The sequence below is a fragment of the Myotis brandtii genome, unplaced genomic scaffold (genome assembly GCF_000412655.1).
Source record: "Myotis brandtii unplaced genomic scaffold, ASM41265v1 scaffold567, whole genome shotgun sequence".
NCBI classification, from domain to species: domain Eukaryota; kingdom Metazoa; phylum Chordata; class Mammalia; order Chiroptera; family Vespertilionidae; genus Myotis; species Myotis brandtii.
The window spans coordinates 3,072,452-3,088,213 of record NW_005370116.1 but is presented as its reverse complement, the minus strand read 5'-3'; the positions used below and the strand labels follow the sequence as shown (position 1 = coordinate 3,088,213).

Here is a 15,762-nt window from a genome sequence, read left to right as displayed (position 1 = left end):
AAATTTTTCTACACCTCTACTATAGATCCATCAGTTAAACTGAGAATTGGAATGAGGAAATAAAACATCTGGTAACAAAAATGCATCTGAAGAATAGCATATTATATTTTGAAGACATGATCTCTGTCTGTTTCTCTTTTTCTATGCCTATGCTTCCCTTTGAATACTTTAAAATGGTCTACCTTTCAATTCATCACTCTTTTTACTTATTCTTTTTGCTTTGTATAATCTACTGCTCAATTCATCTTAGAGTATTTAATTTCATATGTTAGAGAATATTTACATTTTTTCTTTTGATTTATAGTCAAGTAGCCCATTTTGTGTGTGGGTAGGTAGTAGTAGTAGTAATAGTAGTGGTAGATTTACAGTTGTGAGTCCACAAAACATACATTTTATTTTTGTATTATTATTTATTAATTATTCAACTGTAAATCTACTTTTACCTACCTCTGTCTAAGTGTGCTCAGTAAAGTCTAGCAATGCTAAACATTTTGAAGAAAAAAATTTAGAATCTCTAGATGTCATCTTCATTTAGAAATGATTATGCTTGTAAAGCTGGTGTGCTCAGTGGTTGAGCACCAATTTATGAACCAGGAGGTCACAGTTTGATTCCCAGTCAGGGCATGTGCCTGTGTTGCTGGCTCAATCCCCAGGGTAGGGTATGCAGGAGGCAGACAATCAATGATTCTCTCTCATCATTGATATTTCTATCTCTCTCTCCCTCTCCCTTCCTTTCTAAAATTAATATATTAAAGAAATGATTACCCTTTCCTCCTTCCAGGCAAATGTGATGATACCCTTCCCTATTAGTTATAAGCTGAATTGAGTTAAGGCTGTAAATGAAGGTTTACCATAGATTTGTCCTTGATATATATATATATATATGTATTTGGTCTCCACCCCAGTTCCTTGCACAGAGCTCCTATAACACTTGGAATTTCCTGTGAAGGGAGCAGTAAATGTGTCTATTGTTAGGTTAATGGGGTGAATTTGTGGAAAGCACCTAAGAATGGGAACTGGTTGCCAGTGGAGCCAACCTTGCGACTAGTGGGTTGCAACATTCAGTGCCACCCCCTGACTTCCAGTGAGGAGAGAGGGGCCTGAGATTGAGTTCAGTCACCAGTGGCCAATGATTGAGCCAACCATGCGTATGTAATGAAGCCAACCTAAAAATCTCAAAGAGCAGTGTTCAGAAAGCTTCCAGGTAGGTGAACACTTGGAGATTCAGGGAGAATGGCGTACTTGGAGAGGGCATGGAAGCCTTTCCCATACCCTGCCATATTCACCGCTTCCATCTGGCTGTTCCAGTTACATCCTTTCATAAAACTGTAAGTAAAATGTTTATCTGAATTGTGTGAGCTACTCTAGCAAATTAATCAATACAAGGAGGGGGTAGGGAAACCTCTGATTTATAGCCAATCAGTCAGAAGAACACGTAACCTAGGCTTGTGATTGGCCTCTGAAGTGGAGGGAATTGTCATAGGGTTTAACTCTGTGGATCTGAGAAGGAATTTACCTGCTGAGATGAATGAGATGGACTACTCATGGTCAACCAAGGGTCCAAATTTTATAAATAATAAGAACCTAGTGTCCATTTGCTACAGAGGCTTCTCATGAACATATACTCTGTATACTGGAAAGAAACCTCAGCCTGAACTCTGGGTTTCTCCCACTATTCCCTGCTTGTTCATGCTATCTGAGTCAACCATGGCAGGGAAACCTTGGTTTCATCTTTTTACTAACAAACTTAGAACTACTTTGTTCAATCAGAACTGTACAATTTGGATACTTCATTTACATTAAACAGTTTTAATTGAGATCTTGGGCAGGAACTTTTTAAATTTTTTCCCTTTATTGATTAAGGTATTACAAGCATGTCCTTATATCCCCCCCCACCCATTCTCCTCCTATCTCCCCACTCTTGCCCTCACTCCCTGGTGTCTGTATCCATTGGTTATGCTTATATGCATGCATACAAGTCCTAAAGGGAGCCTTACCTTTGTCTCAGTGGGGAAAAAATAGGTTGCTACCTAAATCTGTGTTTCCTGGACTGCAACTTATTTTACTCAAATAAATACTTTTTATTCTTTATCATGGTATAAAATTAATTTTGGTTTACAGTGCTCAACCTGTGGAATCTGATGCTATCTCTGGGTAGATAGTGTCAGAATTGAGTTGAATTGCAGGGCAACATTAATTATATTATAGCATTGACTTTCAGAAATGTTGGGATTGTGCCCCCATGTGCTTCTTTAAATCCATACAAACATTTCCCTGGAGGCAATGTGGGGGGAAGTTGTGCCAAAAATTTTTCTACACCTCTACTATAGATCCATCAGTTAAACTGAGAATTGGAATGAGGAAATAAAACATCTGGTAACAAAAATGCATCTGAAGAATAGCATATTATATTTTGAAGACATGATCTCTGTCTGTTTCTCTTTTTCTATGCCTATGCTTCCCTTTGAATACTTTGGACCGCAGACAGCCTCAAGCACTGCCTCCCGCCCGGCAGGGTCACAGATCCGGGTCCCAGACCGCAGACAGCCTTGCCTGCTGCCGCCTGCCTTCAGTATGCAAATTAGCCGCCATCTTGTTGCTTCAGGGTGGGGGTCCCCACTGGGGTGCCTGGCCAGTCTGGGTGAGGGGCTGAGGGCCGTTTTCAGGCTGGCAGGTGACTGAAGCTCCAAACCTCTCCTTTTTTTCTTTTTTTTTTTATTCTGGCATTTATTTACCTTCTATGGCTGTCACTGGAGCTGGGAGCCGGCTTTCTCTCTGAGGCTCGGCTGCTGAAAGCAGGTTTCTGGCCTTTGTTTTCTGTATTCGAAACAATGTTGTGACTCCAGCTCTGAGATCCCGGCTGACTGACAGGAGGTTTCTGGGGTTTTGTTTATCTTCTATAAATGTTACAATGTTTCCAACTGAAGCTCAGAGGCCGGCAAGGCAGGCGGGGAACGTTGGAGTCCTCTGTCACTGAAGGAAGCAAGCCTCCCTGTTCGCATCAGCTGCCTGGCTGCCGGCCGCCATCTTGGCTGACAGTTAATTTGCATATCTCCCTGATTAGCCAATGGGAAGGGTAGCGGTCGTACGCTAATTACCATGTTTCTCTTTTATTAGTGTAGATAAGAACCTAGTATCCATTTGCTGCAGAGGCTTCTCATGTACATATACTCTGTATACTGGAAAGAAACCTCAGCTTGAACTCTGGGTTTCCCTCACTCTTCCCTACTTGTTCATGCTATCTGAGTCAACCACTGCAGAGAAACCTTGGTTTCGTCTTTTTACTAACAAACTGAGAACTACTTTGTCTAATCAGAACTGTACAATTTGGATACTTCATTTACATTAAACAGTTTTAATTGAGATCTTGGGCAGGAACTTTTTAAAATTTTTTCCCCTTTATTGATTAAGGTATTACAAGTGTGTCCTTATACGCCTCCCCACATTGTCCTCACATCTCCCCACTCATGCCCTCACTCCCTGGTGTCCATTGGTTATGCTTATATGCATGCATACAAATCCTAAAGGGAGCCTTACCTTTGTATCAGTGGGAAAAAAAATAGGTTTCTACCTGAATCTGTGTTTCCTGGACTGCAACTTATTATACTCAAATAAATACTTTTTATTCTTTATCACGGTATAAAATTAATTTTGGTTTACAGTGCTCAACCTGTGGAATCTGATGTTATCTCTGGGTAGATAGTGTCAGAATTGAGTTGAATTGCAGGGCAACATTAATTATATTATAGCATTGACTTTCAGAAACGTTGGGATTGTGTCCCCATGTGCTTCTTTAAATCTATACAAACATTTCACTTGAGGCAATGTGGGGGAAAGTTGTGCCAAAATTTTTTCTACACCTCTACTATAGATCCATCAGTTAAACTGAGAATTGGAATGAGGAAATGAAACATCTGGTAACAAAAATGCATCTGAAGATTAGCATATTGTATTTTGCAAACATGATCTCTGTCTCTCTTTTTCTATGCCTATGCTTCCCTTTGAATACTTTAAAATGATCTACCTTTCAGTTCATCACTCTTTTTACTTATTCTTTTTGCTTTGTATAATCTACTGCTCAATTCATCTTAGAGTGTTTAATTTCATATGTTAGAGAATATTTACATTTTTTCTTTTGATTTATAGTCAAGTAGCCCATTTTGTGTGTGGGTGGGTAGTAGTAGTAGTAATAGTAGTGGTAGATTTACAGTTGTGAGTCCACAAAACATACATTTTATTTTTGTATTATTATTTATTAATTATTCAACTGTAAATCTACTTTTACCTACCTCTGTCTAAGTGTGCTCAGTAAAGTCTAGCAATGCTAAACATTTTGAAGAAAAAAATTTAGAATCTCTAGATGTCATCTTCATTTAGAAATGATTATGCTTGTAAAGCTGGTGTGCTCAGTGGTTGAGCACCAATTTATGAACCAGGAGGTCACAGTTTGATTCCCAGTCAGGGCATGTGCCTGTGTTGCTGGCTCAATCCCCAGGGTAGGGTATGCAGGAGGCAGACAATCAATGATTCTCTCTCATCATTGATATTTCTATCTCTCTCTCCCTCTCCCTTCCTTTCTAAAATTAATATATTAAAGAAATGATTACCCTTTCCTCCTTCCAGGCAAATGTGATGATACCCTTCCCTATTAGTTATAAGCTGAATTGAGTTGAGGCTGTAAATGAAGGTTTACCATAGATTTGTCCTTGAGTTTTAAGAGTTTTCAACTATAATTCTCTTTTGTATTGTCTAACTATTGCTCTAGCAGTTTTAAACTTTAATATTTGTCTAATAAGCATTCAACCAATATGTAAATGAAGGTTTACCATAGATTTGTCCTTGAGTTTTAAGAGTTTTCAACTATAATTCTCTTTTGTATTGTCTAACTATTGCTCTAGCAGTTTTAAACTTTAATATTTGTCTAATAAAGCATTCAACAATATTCTTTATGTTTGTCAGAGATCTTTTGCCAATGATTTTAGTCATGAATTTCAGGTGACCCCAGTATTTAGTTAATGTATAAGAGGACTTCAGTCATGTCTCTGAAGTCTTCATGTCCCCATCAGAAATTCTTCTGGCATCTTTTTGGGCTACAGACTGGATCTTCAGCCTCCTAATCAGAAGTAGTAAATTCTCTGAGAGAAGAAGAAACTGGGGGAACTAAGTTACCACGTCAAGACTTTGTCTCTCTGCCCCTATAATTTTGATTGGAATAATTAGCTTTTGTTGACTTGAAATAGATCATAAATATGGTTTGATGGTCTTGCTAGTTATTTTAGGTAGAAGCACTAATTGGCCAGATGGCAGATAGTATATCAAGAAAAGAAGAAATGATCAGAGCACAGTTTAACTAGACTCCTTCATATGAGGGAAAGCAAAAGTCATTATTAGATTCCCTTGTTAGAGCTCAACATCATATTTATATATAAAAATACATAACAAAATATCAAATTGTATAGGCTAGACATGAATTCCATCTTAAGTTTTAATTACTCATGCTTGATTAAGTGTAATCAAGCATGAATAATTAAAACACTTTCTCAGCTTGATCCCATCTAATAGCCACAGGACCAAATGTCCAGCTTTTTTGAAAAGTAAACCATATTGAGATAGAATTGGGCCATAGTACTGCATTGTGATATTCTGGGCCTTGATTATATTCACAGTGTTGGCCTGGCAATAGGAAAGGTTCAGTCACAAGTTCTGACTGAAAGTGGAGCATACAAAAATCCCAGTGTGGGCTATTATCTGATCCATTATGATGGCAGGTATTTCTATTAATAGTTGATTTGTAGGCTAATTTGGAAATTGTCAAATTAGGTGATTTCAGCATGTCATCCAAAAGTGTCTTGGACAACTGGAAATTATAAGCATAATTATTATCATAAGAAGATAAATTTTTGTTTGTCTGAATTCTATTCTTGACTATCTTACTGGGTGAATATTGAGATTAGTGTGATCTCTTTACCAACAAATAGAACATTTTATGTATTCGTAAAAAGGTAAAAAAAACAATGACTATTAAATGATCAGGTTATTCATTCAATAGCAATTCAGATCATATAAACCAGATAAATCATAATACAGTAATAAACTTTAATATTTCCTAGTGTAAATAAAAATTCCTAAAAATTATCACTTTAATTAATAAACATGTGGCTATCAGTTCCCTTAGTAAATATGTGTGCAGGAAACCCAATTACATATTTCTTCTTAGTTGTACATTCTAGAATATCAGTACCTATTCATTGTGGGTTTTTTTATTTGTTTTGATCATATAGGGCACTTCAACAGATTACTGTAATAAGCATATAAAAAGATGTACTTATAAATGTAGCTAATTGATAAAAATTTTATGTAAAGAACATATCTGTTGACATCTTGCCGCTTTATTTGTTCCAAAGAAAAAATTCTAGACTGCAAAGATCATATCCAGTTATGAACAAGAAAACAATTTATATTAATTACCTCTCAAGTACTATTTCTAAGATATATAGCATGGTCTCTATGTATGAAATCAATATACTTAAAAAAATCTTCTCTCTTTTGTTGATTAAATTAATATGATTTTTGACCTATTTTTTAGATTGGCATAATTGATTCCCAGATTATTATGAAGTTGTGTTAATATACAACACTCGTTATAATAATCAGTTAGTAATCACTCATGGATCCCTTGAATCCACTATTGTTTTCCATTGTCAGAAACTACAACTTTCTATAGAAAATATGAGTGCAGGAAGAGGAGGGGAATGGGATTTTCATTCCAGAACGTGTAGTTTCTTTATATAAATGTACAGGGAAAAAATGAGGAGCAGATCATGTTATTGCAGAAGGTTTTTCCCGTACACTAAATTCAAACAAGTAAGTCCAAAAATATGGCAATTTATCTAACACAGAGACTGTCCAAAAGATAATAACATGATTTAACACTTCAACTGAGGCCAAAAAGAGTATTCAGTTCACTAAATTAAACAGTAATATGCTAAATTATCATAAGAAAACCTCTGTTATGGAATTAAAAAGAAAAGACATATAAATGGAAAAAAATGAGATTAGTAAAGTTGAATGGTTTCTGGTTGCAAGTAACAGAAAAACTGATTGACTAAGTATAATAAAGAGGATGTATTGTTTAGAACAAAGACCTTTTAATAAGAATAATGAGACTTTTTTATTACAAAAAGTTTTTTGAATTCTTCAAAACTTAAAACAACAAAAACAAACAAACAAAAGCACACTTGCATGGTTAGCTACACCCTGAAGGAAATTCACAATGATCAGGATATTTGCCTTCCTTGGTGAAGGCTTTGAGAACTGAAGACCAAAAGGATGCTCAGATTGGGGAAACAGAGGCCAAGAGAGATGCTAAGATTCGGGAGCCAAAGGCAAGTAGGAAAAGGTGTCTGCTGGTACTGGCCAAGGCGCAGTAGGACTGCGAGCTGTTGAAGGCCGTGTATGACTTCACGGTCAACAGCCATAGAGCACAGGATGACCTGGCCTATGAATTTCAGGTGGCTAAGACTAAGCAAGAGATCGAGGAGCAGTGGGTACAGGTCAGGTGGTGGAGCAGAGCTAGCAGGTGGCAGTGCAGGAGCTGGAAATAGAGAAGAGCTGGAGGCCAGTGTTTGGAAACCTGTGGAAGCCGAGCACTACAGGCTGGAGAGCCTAGCAAGGCCAAGAAGTCCGGGATGAATATGTAGGCAGAGGCAGAAACTGAGTCTGTGTGGCTCTATGAAGAGGTTAAGGCCTTTTCAGTAGTGGCTGGAGCCCAGGGCTGATGTTGAGCAGATGACCAAGGGGGCAGAATCCTTCCATCTGTACCAGGAGTTTGCTAAGCAGTTCTGCTGTTAAAGAAGCTCCCAGGTGGCAGAGGAGTTTAATGGTTTCTTGATCCTGGATAAGACTGCACTAGTGTCCAATGGACGTGAGGTTGTGAGGGGGGCCAAGGTGAGGGGAGGATGAACTGGACAACTTGAGCTGCCTGCAGGAGAGCACGGAGGGACACACAGGCCTCAGCATCTCCCAAGTGAATCATCAAACTTCACCAACAGCCTGAGCTCACAGTCTTCTTTGATCCCTAGCCTCATGGCTCAAGGTAGCTGAATGGTCTCCAGACTGCATACACTTCAGCTGGGGTCCCTGAGCGTGTTCTTTGACAGTGGGTATATTACCAAGACTGCCAGGCCTGGGGGTCTCATGCCAGCCTTCTGATTATCCCACCCCATTCCAACTTTGTAAACTGACTTCCTGATTTAAATAGACTATTTCTTTTTTTCTTCTTTATGTTATTTTTCCCCATCAATACTTATCCCCCCACACCCCCTTCTCCCTCCACCCACCCCACCCCGAAATCACCACACTGTTGTCCGTGTCCATGAGCACTTTCTCTTTTTTGTTTCTTTTTTACTCAATCCTCTACCCCCCTGTGGGAACCATGCCAAGCCCTGGATAATCAAGGCCAATGGGAGCACAAAGGCCTTGCTATCAATACACCAAGCAAGTGCCCTGACCAGAAATCAAACCATAGGTTCATAGGTTGAAACCCAACCACTGAGCCATGCCGGCTGGGCAACATTTTTGGATATATATTCTTTATAAAGAGAGCTCCCTTTTATGGCTCAGTGGTTGGGTATCAACCTATGAACCAGGTCATGGTTCAATTTCTGGTCAGGGCACATGCCTGGGTTGTGGGCTCCATCCCCAGTGAGAAGCAAGCAGGAGGCAGCCAATCAATGGTTGTCTCTCATCATTGGTGTTTCTATCTTCCTCTCCCTTCCTATCTGAAATCAATATGATCAATAAAAGTATATGTTAAAAAATGTTATGTTATATTATATGTAATGGTAAAATATTGACAGCTTTAGCCTGACAGTGAAAACAGATAAGGATACACACTTCTACCATTAGTATTCAACATTATAATGGAAGTTCAAGTGGGAGCAAAAACTGATGTTGAAAGATTGGAAAGAAAAAGTAAAACTGTCATCTCTATATGTAAGTGTAAAAATTTTAAAATAATTTACAGACAAAATAGTGTAACATAAATAAACATAGCAAGGTCACTAAATATAAGGTGTTTATTAAAATAAACAATTATAATTCTTTGTGTTACAAGCAAATTTATAGAAAATAAAATGAAAATGAAAAATGATCACTTCAATAACATGAATAACAGAATACATGTATTGATGAATTTATCTAAAATATATAATACATCTTCATAGAAATTTATGAAAGAAAATTAAGATCTAAATAAAGAAGAGATACCCAATGTTATTTTATTGGAAGATTCAATATTATAAATATGTCAACTCACCACAAAATTGATTAAAGATTCTATGTAACTACAGTCAAATATCAGGATTTTTTGCTTTCTTTTATTTTTTTTAAAGAATGGATTTTTAAATTTGAAAACTATTATGTAAAACCAAATGGCCTAAAGTATTCAAGAGAATCTTAAGACGAACAGAGATGGAGGACTATTATATATCAATACATTTTATATTTAATGTAATTTAAAAAGTAGAGTGTAGTTGGAATAGAACACAATGGAAAAGCCAAAATTAGATAAATGCATTCATGGTCATTTGTTTTATCCAAAGTTTATACTGTGAAGCAACTGAGTAAGGGTTTTTTTCAATAAATTAGGCAGCATAAATTTTGTTTACATATAGAAGAAAATAAAATATAATATCTATTTGAAATCATTCACAAAAATAAATTCTACATAAAATGTAAAACAACAAATATACTAAAATCAATATAAGATAATATGAAAATGGTTTTGGAGTAGGAAAAACTTCTTCAAAGGATATAAGAAGAATTGTGTTTATATTTAAAAAAAGAATAGGGACCATTAAGAAGGTGACAAGAAGAATGTATTTGTCAATATATGTCACCAATTAATTAAAGAGTCTATTCAGAATATATGTTAAGAACTTCAAACCAATTTGAAAAAACAACATCAAGACATAAGATTGGGTAAGAGCCAACAAGATATAGTACAGGAGGATATCAAAATGGCCAATTAGCATATAAAAATATGTTCCCGTTATTTAATAGAAAACACAGCAAAAACTGTACAGTATTTTTTCAATATGTGATTAATTATAGCAAAAAGCAAGATTATCATTTTCATAAATGCCCACTTTTTAAAATGTTTTATTTATATAAATATATAAGACAGCTCTTTAGAATACATGATAATATGTATAAATACAAGTTTGTGTGATTGTATCAAATCCATTTTTCTAAATTTCACATATCTAATATTGGCACTAATTTCTTTTTTCTTACTTGGGCTAGAAGATAAGTAATTATATTTCATTCTCAGTGATCACAATGAAAACAATCACCAACTCTTGTCTCCTTAGATATAGCACAATTGCATTTCCTCCTACTATATCTTTCATGCTTCAGGTCCTCAAAGAATCTTTTGTTTAAATCTAATTTTGTCAATGAACTCGCTAGCTGACCTTAATGCTTTTTAAAAATTATAATTGAATAGCAGAATATCTCATAGTGATGCAAAAATCATGGGATCGGCATGAGAATTGGTCTTGTCTGGCATATGTGTCAGGATTAACTAGTTATGCTGACGTTATGACCTGCTCCCCCAACTGTAGTGATGCATTACGATACATTCCATTTTCCCATGACTCGAAGGGTCTGCTTATTTTTCTAAGTCAGGAATTCAGAAGAAGAATGCTTATCTTGACAGGTCCTTGCACAAACTCTGTAACAGGAAAGAGGTGCATATAGAGAATTACACACTTGACCCCAGCAGCTTCTAAACAGTGCCAGGGGTTACTTTCACTCACAGTCCAATGATCAAGCAAGTAATATGGACACATCAAACTTTAAAGTATGTGGGTAGTGCAATCTTGTGTGGTTGTAAGTAGGAGCTTGAGCATACTGGCATTTGTAGAAGTCTTAATTATTACAATATGCAGATTTCTTAAATTTGAACCTATGAGTAATATATGCTAAGTCTTGCAATTTCCTAAAGTGTATTCATCATATTTTTGAATATGTTTTAAAGAACGGACACAAAATCATCATATGATTTTTAAAGGGTTCTGTGGCCCTGGCCAGCATGGCTCAGTCGGTTGACCATCGTCCCATGCACAGAAAAGTTGCTGGTTTGATTCCTCAGTCAGGGCACATGCCCAAGGTTGCAGCTCAATCCCTGGTAGAGGGCATGCAAGAGGCAGCCCATCATTGTTTCTCTCTCCCCCTTTCCCTTTATTTCTCTCTAAACATCAATATAAATATTTTTTTAATAAAGAGTGCTGTATACTTCATATACATTTTTATTAAATTTATTGGGTGACATTGGTCAACATGATCATATAGGTTTCAAGTGTGGGTTTAAGAAGAATTGTGTTTATATTTAAAAAAAGAATAGGGACCATTAAGAAGGTGACAAGAAGAATGTATTTGTCAATATATGTCACCAATTAATTAAAGAGTCTATTCAGAATATATGTTAAGAACTTCAAACCAATTTGAAAAAACAGCATCAAGACATAAGATTGGGTAAGAGCCAACAAGATATAGTACAGGAGGATATCAAAATGGCCAATTAGCATATAAAAATATGTTCCCGTTATTTAATAGAAAACACAGCAAAAACTGTACAGTATTTTTTCAATATGTGATTAATTATAGCAAAAAGCAAGATTATCATTTTCATAAATGCCCACTTTTTAAAATGTTTTATTTATATAAATATATAAGACAGCTCTTTAGAATACATGATAATATGTATAAATACAAGTTTGTGTGATTGTATCAAATCCATTTTTCTAAATTTCACATATCTAATATTGGCACTAATTTCTTTTTTCTTACTTGGGCTAGAAGATAAGTAATTATATTTCATTCTCAGTGATCACAATGAAAACAATCACCAACTCTTGTCTCCTTAGATATAGCACAATTGCATTTCCTCCTACTATATCTTTCATGCTTCAGGTCCTCAAAGAATCTTTTGTTTAAATCTAATTTTGTCAATGAACTCGCTAGCTGACCTTAATGCTTTTTAAAAATTATAATTGAATAGCAGAATATCTCATAGTGATGCAAAAATCATGGGATCGGCATGAGAATTGGTCTTGTCTGGCATATGTGTCAGGATTAACTAGTTATGCTGACGTTATGACCTGCTCCCCCAACTGTAGTGATGCATTACGATACATTCCATTTTCCCATGACTCGAAGGGTCTGCTTATTTTTCTAAGTCAGGAATTCAGAAGAAGAATGCTTATCTTGACAGGTCCTTGCACAAACTCTGTAACAGGAAAGAGGTGCATATAGAGAATTACACACTTGACCCCAGCAGCTTCTAAACAGTGCCAGGGGTTACTTTCACTCACAGTCCAATGATCAAGCAAGTAATATGGACACATCAAACTTTAAAGTATGTGGGTAGTGCAATCTTGTGTGGTTGTAAGTAGGAGCTTGAGCATACTGGCATTTGTAGAAGTCTTAATTATTACAATATGCAGATTTCTTAAATTTGAACCTATGAGTAATATATGCTAAGTCTTGCAATTTCCTAAAGTGTATTCATCATATTTTTGAATATGTTTTAAAGAACGGACACAAAATCATCATATGATTTTTAAAGGGTTCTGTGGCCCTGGCCAGCATGGCTCAGTTGGTTGGCCATCATCCCATGCACAGAAAAGTTGCTGGTTTGATTCCCCAGTCAGGGCACACGCCCAGGTTGCAAGCTCAATCCCTGGTAGAGGGCATGCAAGAGGCAGCCCATCATTGTTTCTCTCTCCCCCTTTCCCTTTATTTCTCTCTAAACATCAATATAAATATTTTTTTAATAAAGAGTGCTGTATACTTCATATACATTTTTATTAAATTTATTGGGTGACATTGGTCAACATGATCATATAGGTTTCAAGTGTAGGTTGGTTTCTATGTTACAAGATCTGTATATTGCACCGTGTGCCTACCACCCAAAGTCAAATCTTCTCTCATCACCATATATTATATATAAGTTTAAAAAGATATCTTCTAAAGGCTTATAACTATGAGAAACAATTTGTTGTTGTTTTTTTTAAATCTAGGTACAGTTATAATTTATCTAGTAGTATACCACAAACAAAGAGTATTATTTGTTTCAATTTGTCTACTTGGGCTATTATCATATTAAAGAAATAAAGATATTGAGGATGCTGTGTTGCAAAATACCTGAATTGCCATAGTAATATATTCAGTATTAAAATGATAACTTCTAGATCCATTTGCAATAGTAAAATAATTCCTTATATGAAGGTTTTTTATCCTCTTCAATCTTCTAGATAATTAAAAAATAATTATGTCAACTGGCTGGTATATTGGGACACCCTATGTGTGTGTGTGTGTGTGTGTGTGTATTTCTTAGTACATATGATTTTGTGTATGTTGTATTTTGATGATGTAATATAGCTAATAAATATATTTTTGGTTTTTTTATTACATTTATTGAGGTAACATTGGTTAATAAAATTATACAGGTTTCAGGTGTACAATTCTGTAGTATATCATCTGTATATTGTATTTTGTGTTCACTAGCCAAAGTCAAGTTTCCCTTCATCGCCATTTATCCGCTCTGATCTGACATTTAAATACCAGATTTTCCACTTGAATTATAGCCCCCTACAGTACCCAGTATGAGAATCAGAAATGGTTGGTACAAGAAAAAACACCTGGGTAGTTCTCTGGGGTCTATTGATTTCCCGGGGTTGGCTGTGTTGATAAAAAGCTTTAAGCTTTATTTCCTTAGTCTCCTTATCCTTAGTCCCAGGTGTTAGATAGACTTTTATTTTCCTTCTCATTTTATATGTGCCTCAAGTTTATCTGTCTATAGCCTGTTGGTTGTTTGCTATGGATTCTGCTAGGATAACTTTATAAACCTTTTAGACTGGATGGGGATTTGGTCTTAGAAATGTATTTAAGACTGAGTTCCTTATCTGTACACTTATAGATCAGCCTCAAAAGTGCTATGTGAACCTGTTATCATTATTATATCTTGATTATCTAATCATGGTCTAGCCTTCGCCTTATTTTATTTAGGATCCATTTATTTCAGGCACCTTTACTTTCACACTCATGACTCCTCCTAGATGAACTATTAATCTTTATTATTATTGTCCTGGAAATTGAGATATAGATTGATTGTGATTCAGAACTATCAGCATTATATTTTAAAACTTTTTCTTCTTCATATCATAAAATTTTGAGAATGGAAAATAATTCACTTACATTAGATTGGTAAAAACTAACAAAATACTCAAAAGGAAACAAAATACATGTAATTTATCCTCTATAAAATATAAACAAAACCAACATTGAAAAATATTAAATATCAGTTCATAAAAGTCATTTAAATTTAAACATGGTCAAAGATATATATTTTCTATCAAAGTTTATTTTGGCCAAAGATTTCAAGATGAACAATTTCATTGACTATAAATAAGAAATATATTTTCTAATACATTCAAATAAGAACCAGGTGAGGCATTGAACCTCATGTAAAGTAACATAATAAATGATAAGTATCCGATTTGCAATGATGTTGCAATATAACTTCTAGTCTATCTTCAAGTGGGTTACATACAAGTTTCCTTCTATCAGAAAGCTGACCATCTGATGTGATAAAGGCATACATAATTGACAAGCTTCTTTTTTTTTTTTAGATTTATGAGGAAATTAGAACAGGACACAATGTGTTTCAGAGTAATTTAAATTACATTGGACAGCCAGGTAACAATGGTCATGTAATGTACCTCTAAAGAAATTACACTGAAAATTATCATTTTTAAAAAGTGGAACAGGCCCTGACCGGTTTGGCTCAGTGGATAGAGCATCGGCCTGCGGACTGAGGGGTCCCATGTTCAATTCCGGTCAAGGGCATGTACCTTGGTTGCGGGCACATCCCCAGTGGGGGGTGTGCAGGAGGCAGCTGATCGATGTTTCTCTCTCATCGATGTTTCCAACTCTCTATCCCTCTCCCTTCCTCTCTGTAAAAAATCAATAAAATATATTTAAAAAAAAAAAAAGTGGAACAGGACCGATATCCTATATAATAAAGAGGTAATATGCAAATTGACCGTCATACCCTCACAAGATGGCTGCCTAGGGGGTGGCGGGGGGGTGGGGGGGGGGGGGAGTTGGGGATGACCAGGCCATCAGGGGGAGCAGTAAGAGGGGACCAGGCCAGTGGAGAGGGGCAGTTAGGGGCGACCAGGCCAGCAGGGGGGGTGCAGTTGGGAGCAACCAGGCTGGCAGGGGGGGCAGTTGGGGGCAATTAGGCTGGCAGAGGTGGCAGTGAGGGACGACTAGGCTGGTGGAGGGGCAGTTGGGGGTGACCAGGCCAGCAAGGAGGGGCAGTTAGGGGTGATCAGGCCAGCAGGCAGGTGAGCGATTAGGAGCCAGTGGTCCAAGATTGTGAGAGAGATGTCCAACTTCCGGTTTAGACCCAATCCCCGGGATCGGGCCTAAAACGGCAGTCGTAAATCCCCCGAGGGGTCCTGGATTGGAGAGGCTGCAGGCTGGGCTGAGGGACCACCCTCCCCCCTGTGCACGAATTTTGTGTACTGGGTCTCTAGTACCTACATAATAAGTAAGAAAGAAAGGAAGCAAATAGGTGAGCAGGATCTTGTTCTCTTAGGACTTTGTAGAGAGTGGTAATAAATTCACTTATTCAAAGTGAAATAAAATTTTATCTAAAATATTAGAAGCCCGGTGCACAAAAATTTGTGC

At 36.5% G+C, this 15,762-nt stretch overlaps 1 pseudogene; it reads left to right on the top strand.

The window, feature by feature from the left end:
* Positions 1-7,242: 7,242 nt before the first annotated feature.
* Positions 7,243-7,851, top strand: LOC102245269 (annotated as a pseudogene).
* Positions 7,852-15,762: the final 7,911 nt, after the last annotated feature.